The following is a 6000-nucleotide window of genomic DNA, read 5'->3' as shown; positions in this document are numbered from 1 at the left end:
GACCAACCTAGATAGCATATTAAAAAGCAGAGACATTACTTTTTCAACAAAGGTCCATCTAGTCAAGGCTATGGTTTTACTAGTAGTCATGTATAGATGTGAGAGTTGGACTGTGAAGAAAGCTGAGCACCGAAGAATTGATGCTTTTCAACTGTGGTGTTGGAGAAGACTCTTGAGAGTCCCTTGGACTGCAAGGAGGTCCAACCAGTCCATCGTAAAGGAAATCAGTCCTGAGTGTTCATTGGAGGGACTGATGTTGGAGCTGAAACTCCAATACTTTGGCCACCTGATGCAAAGAGCTGACTCATTTGAAAATATCCTGATTCTGGGAAAGATTGAGGGCAGGAGGAAAAGGGGACGACAGAGGATGAGATGGTTGGATGGCACCACCAACTCGATGGACGTGAGTTTGGGTAAAGTTTGGGAGTTGGTGATGGATAAGGAGGCCCGGCGTGCTGTGGTCTATGGGGTCACAAAGAATCAGACACGACTGAGCGACTGAACTGAACTGACAAATGGGAAGAATACAACTCAGGAGTGACAGAAACAGGACAGAAACTATATTTCTTTTTTTTTTTTTTAGAGTGGAACATACTTGACCTATATCTCATTACTCCAATCTAGATGAATATATTTGTTTGCTGGGGCTGCATAACAAAATAACACTGTCTGGGAAGCTTAAGTAACAATTGTGAGAAATTTATTTTCTCACAATTCTGGAGGCTAGAAATCTGAGGTCAGGATGTCAGCATGGCTGGTTTCCTCTGCAGCCTCTCTTCTTGGCTTGCAGATGGCTGTCTTCTCCCTCTGTCTTCACAAGGTCTCCCCTCGTGGGTGTCTGGGTCTAATCTCCTCTTTTAAGGACACCAGTCATAATGGATTAGGGCCCACCCTAATGACCTCATTTTAATTTCATTACTTATTGAAAGACTCCATCTCCAAGTCTAGTCACATTCTGAGGTATTGGGGGTTAGAACATCAACATACACTTGGAGGAGGGGAAAACAATTCAGTCCATAGAATGGGCTTCATGACACCAAGCAAGTTGTGGGTACTTCGTATCAGTGAGTGAAGGTAGCCACACAAAGGTGACTCCACAAAGACAGGGATATGGATGGTATATCCCTGCCCTGGCAACACAGGCACAGGGCACACAGTTGTCATCTGGGTACCTTAGACACTGTATATGAACCAAGACAACCGAAACGAATCAACAGCCTTTGTCCATCACAAATTTCATCAATAAAAGATTAAATAAACCATAACTGCAGCAACTGTAACATATTTTCAAGTAAACTACTTTTAAAAATGGCAAGTTCTCCTGAAATTTTTCATCAAATAAGATAAATCTTTTACACCACTTATACAAATGTCAGTTCCAACATTATCTTTTTCACACTCCTTACGCATAAGGCAATAAGGAATGGAAAGTACAGAGATTAATTTAGGTAACAATTACCACAATTCACAATTGCATTAGCACCTATTAAGGTTCATTGTTCTGTGGAAATTTTAATGATACATTCCTGAGTGAATAAAAGCAGAAGATGATTGGAAATAAAATTGTTTCTATGTATGCTGACAGGACTGCTGAGTGTAATTATACATTTCAGAGGCGACCTGTTTGGAGTTTACTCCATAATTTTATGTAAATGTTAAATAACTTCATGTGTTCTTCCTCCTGGGTTAAATGCTAATTTGTGTTATTCCAACAAGGGGAGTGCTGCAGGGTTATTAACGGACTTGCTCTGCCAACGAAGCTGGCTTCTGAAAAATTGCTCCACATACTTCAAAGTGATAGAGGTGTCTTTGGTTTTTCTTCATTTTACATCTTATTGGTGGGCTGCCAAACTTTTAGTTCTGCGAACAGCTATTTATTGTTAAAATTTGTAGCAAAGCCCCAAGAAGTGAGAAATTATTCTCCTAAATATAATGAAGCTCATTCACAGTGCAGGTTTGTATCAAATTCTTAGTACTAAAAGAATACAGGAAAATATAGGTCTAATAATTTTAATACATGGATACTCATGGCTCTCTCTCCGCAGATGTCTTTCAATTCCTAGAAACTAAAGCAGATGCAGCACATAGTAGGTGCCCTTAAGTATGTTCTGTTGGAAAACTCCCAACATTTACAAACCCTCATGAAACAAAATGAGAATAAAGTCTGCTAAAGCACAGTGGGTCCGTTTTGCTTCTTCACAAATGCAAAGCCTTATTGTCCATGTACATATAGCCCCAAACCTCAGAAAACCAGAAACAACAGAGGTGAAAAAGGGAGAGGATATAAAAAGTAGCACATCCATTTAAGAGAGCTAAAACCTAGTAATATGTTCTCCTCCAATTTCATCAGCAGATCCCAATGAGAGACAACCAAAATACTCTGCTTTAATATTATAAGATGCTTTGGAGAGGAGGTTGGAAAACCATCAGATCATTTGTTTGGCCTCTGAGTACCACAGCGAGAAACTGCAGGACATGAGCTTTTGAAGGGGCCCGTTGGACACGACTGAAGCGACTTAGCAGCAGCAGTGAGGTCATCTGATGAGGGAACACACCTACTGATGTTTCCCAAAGACAGACAAGGTAGAACAAATTCTAGACACCTGTGTTGCCTAATTCCTAGACTCGTGTCCTTTCTTCAACATACAGCCCAACCCTAGGGTGACCAGGCTTGAATATTCTCCTACCCACTTCTCCAGGGGTCAGTGTTTTGGAATTAAAGAGAACAGCAGCTGTAGAGGGTGAGACTCAGCTCACTTGTCTGAACTATACCAGCCCTTTATGAAAGACATCTGAACAATTAACAGACTCTCTTATTATGAAATAGCAGCAAGGATCCAGGTGGCCTGGAATGGGCTGAAAATGCAGGGACAGAAACATTCAAAATAAAATAAAATGCTATTGTTATCTACTGAGGCTCTCCTGGAACTAGTGCACTTTTGGTCACAGTGGGAAGAGGGACTAGGAATGGGTAGGATAATTAAAAAACCTAACATTTATTTGAACTCTTAAATAAAACAAGCATTAACGAAACATTTTTAGGAGTTGTTCTGATAGCTAGCCAACATTATGTGTATGCATATCTATATTGTTCAACATAGGGGATAATCTGTACTATGATTTTGTTTGCATAATTTTTAATTCCACAAAACTCTAGAAACTGATCTACTACACTTCACAATCACTTAGTCACATCAATGATTTCTCTTCCTCATACATCAATGTCTAAAGTGTCAGAGCGTTCATGTCCTGCTATCAGTGTCAAAGTTTGCCAAATCAAGTCCCATCTTGAGATATGTTCCTCAAATGGAATGTCATGAGTACTGTCATCAAAATCATCCATAAACATTAACTGATTTTTCTCCACTAAGCACAGGCTTTATTTCCAAAGGGGATTTAATCTATTTGCTGGGGACCTAAAACTATGATGAAAAGTCGATAGCTGTCTCAACTCCTAAGACTCTTGCCTGCATGGCATTTAAGCTTCCCAACTTGTATCTGACTTTGCTTTGTGAGATCCTATTTCCCCAGTATTTCTTCTCCTCTCTTCTTCCCTCTATTTCCAACGTGCTTATGCCTCCTGTTCTACCAAGGCAAAAACATGTTTCATAGAGAGCTTCCTCCATCTCAAGTTTTGCCAACTTTATCCCAGTTTCACAAACACATATACAGAGATGTCACATGTAGTGATAACATGGCCTAGAGTAAGATAAAACATAAGCCAATGGTGGATAAATTTTAAAACAAGGCACTATTTTGGTGATTCAGATAGCAGATGTCAACTCAGAATGCATAGTGACACATATCAGGAGGCAACTGCTGTTGAGAATTTAGGAACTACAAATAACTACTGAATCATTTCCCAAACAACTCACCATGCTGGGGAAAAAGTCAAAAACAGCAGTACATTCAGTACTTCAGTTTGTCTCCAAAGTTAGGGGCCCTGATGATACTTATTTTTATTCTTAAACACTTTTACTAATATGAGCTAATGTCTGTGTTTATTGCCACCAGACCTAAAAGTGTTCCTTCCTGTCAGTATCTGTCTCTTTACCAGTTTTATTTCCAACAAAGCACTGAAATTCTTGAAAATTTAATAAAATTTATTTTTAATCTATCTGTCTGTCCCCTTAGAACTAAGCTAAATGAGAGTAGGGATGGTTTCTGTCTTGGTTATGGTGTAAATCCAGAAAACCAGAAGAGTCTCTGACACGTAGTAGATGCCTGATCCTGTTTTTGAAAGAACACCTGAAGCATGTGTACTAAGTGGTGGCAAAAGAATGAGAGCTTATCACTTGCAGATACCTGGGCTTGGGTAACCAAGTCATCCACGTCAAAAAATATTTTAGTGGAAATAAGATGTAGCATGGAATCAGTTTGTTGCTTCTAAATAAAATCGAGAACTTAGAGGGGAAATGATGAATTCAGGACTTTGAATTCCCAGCCCAAGCTATCAGAATGCTTGAATGACATCATTACAAATTATCTTTCTTCCTATAGACACAGGGCCAAAAGTTCTGAAAAACAAACACAAAACCAAATCTTTCTGGTAACTGAATTACAAGGCAAATTGAATTCACCATCCTGAAGGGTTTCTTATGTTAAAGTTAGTACCTTAAGAAAAAGTAAAAATTGGAATTGGGACACATGAACAAATTCTAGTGAAGCTGAAGACCATGAGTGCCCTGCCCCCAATTCTGCTGAGGATCCTTTGCAGGAAGATGCTCTTCATCTCTGAGGTCAGGATCCCCTTGTCCAAGAACTCTATGAGAGCTTTCATTGAGGTATTTGCCTTGTAAGAGACTGCTGATTCCCCTAAGACCCTCACTACCTCTCCTTGCTTCTAGACTTCCAACCAGACTCAAGTCTCATCAGCCCGAGCTGCAGTGTAAGCCATGAGAAAATGACAGTAACATGAAAATATTGCAAGATTCTGTCAGTCTATATAGACAGAAACCTGAGAAGCATGTAAGGAAGTGGGTTCTAAGGGATGGGAGGAATGTAACATTGGACAAGAGCAGGAAGCCAAGATCCTGGATTGAATGCACCATCCTGAGTGGCTGTAAGAGTTAGCCTGGTAAATTAACCAAAACCTGGTAGCCCACACTAAACCAAGACAAAACGCCAAGGCTCCACTGGTATAAAATCTAGGGAATTTGGAATGCTAGAGTAGATTTATCATCTAAGAACTGCTCATCCAACACCTTCTGATACCCAAAAAAGTTCCAGAAAGAACCTTCACCAGAGTAGTGAAAAATATAATTACCAAAGGAAGACCCTCAAGGGTACTTGCTTCACCATACTTGCCTTTAAAGCCTGGAGACCCTCTACCCAGTGCAGGAACATCATTACTAATATGCTGAGTGGGCCCCACTTCTAGAGGCTCTGATTCCCAAGCTCCTGGAACACCTAATTTCAGTGTTTTGACACCCAAAAGTCCTAAGAAATATCTCTAGCATTTACTTCTCTTTCATTTTCTAGTCATATAGGACATTCTATTATAAATTAAATTGCATATTAAAACCCTTATTGAAAGAGTCCAGTCTGTTCCATCCAGAACCTTCTGGAAAAAAAAAAGACCAGCTTCCAATAGAATTGACTTGAGCTTCCGGTGCTGCAATTTTTTAATTTCTTCTTACAATGCTCTCTTCTTAGCGAAGTGTTTAAGCAACCTAGAAAGAAAGAACACAAAGTATATTCAGTACCACAGCCTGACTCATTGCTCCCGTTTGAAGGTCTCATTTCTGAGTCCGTTCCAGTACAACCAATTCCTTCTGTACATTTTTGCCACTGCTATTCTTTAAAATTGACTTCCATCATGACCTTTCCAATTCACTAGTTTGTCTAAATCTCAGTAATGGTCATGCCCAAGTTCTTTTCCTTGAATGTCCTGAACCCCAATCAAATTGGTGAGTGTGGCTTTTTAATTGTCAGTTAATGGTAGGTACCATTTGTCCAGTTACAAGGAGGAACTTCAGAGAGTGATGGCTATCCACAAAT

The 6000-nt window shown here is 39.7% G+C and overlaps 1 long non-coding RNA gene across 1 annotated transcript in view; it reads right to left on the bottom strand.

Moving 5' to 3' along the window:
• Window positions 1–1279: 1279 nt before the first annotated feature.
• Window positions 1280–6000, bottom strand: part of LOC147367080 (uncharacterized) — a 41843-nt gene continuing 37122 nt past the window's right edge. The window contains exon 2 of the long non-coding RNA XR_015169156.1: window positions 1280–5672. This is a non-coding gene — a long non-coding RNA (uncharacterized LOC147367080). The remainder of the gene's footprint in view (window positions 5673–6000) is intronic.

The sequence above is a fragment of the Bos grunniens genome, chromosome 8 (assembly GCF_055505025.1).
Source record: "Bos grunniens cultivar Pamir isolate PY7600 chromosome 8, Bosgru_T2T1.0, whole genome shotgun sequence".
In the NCBI taxonomy this organism is placed as follows: Eukaryota; Metazoa; Chordata; class Mammalia; order Artiodactyla; family Bovidae; genus Bos; species Bos grunniens.
Note: the sequence above shows the minus strand (reverse complement) of the source record. Positions and strands in the feature narration are given on the sequence as shown.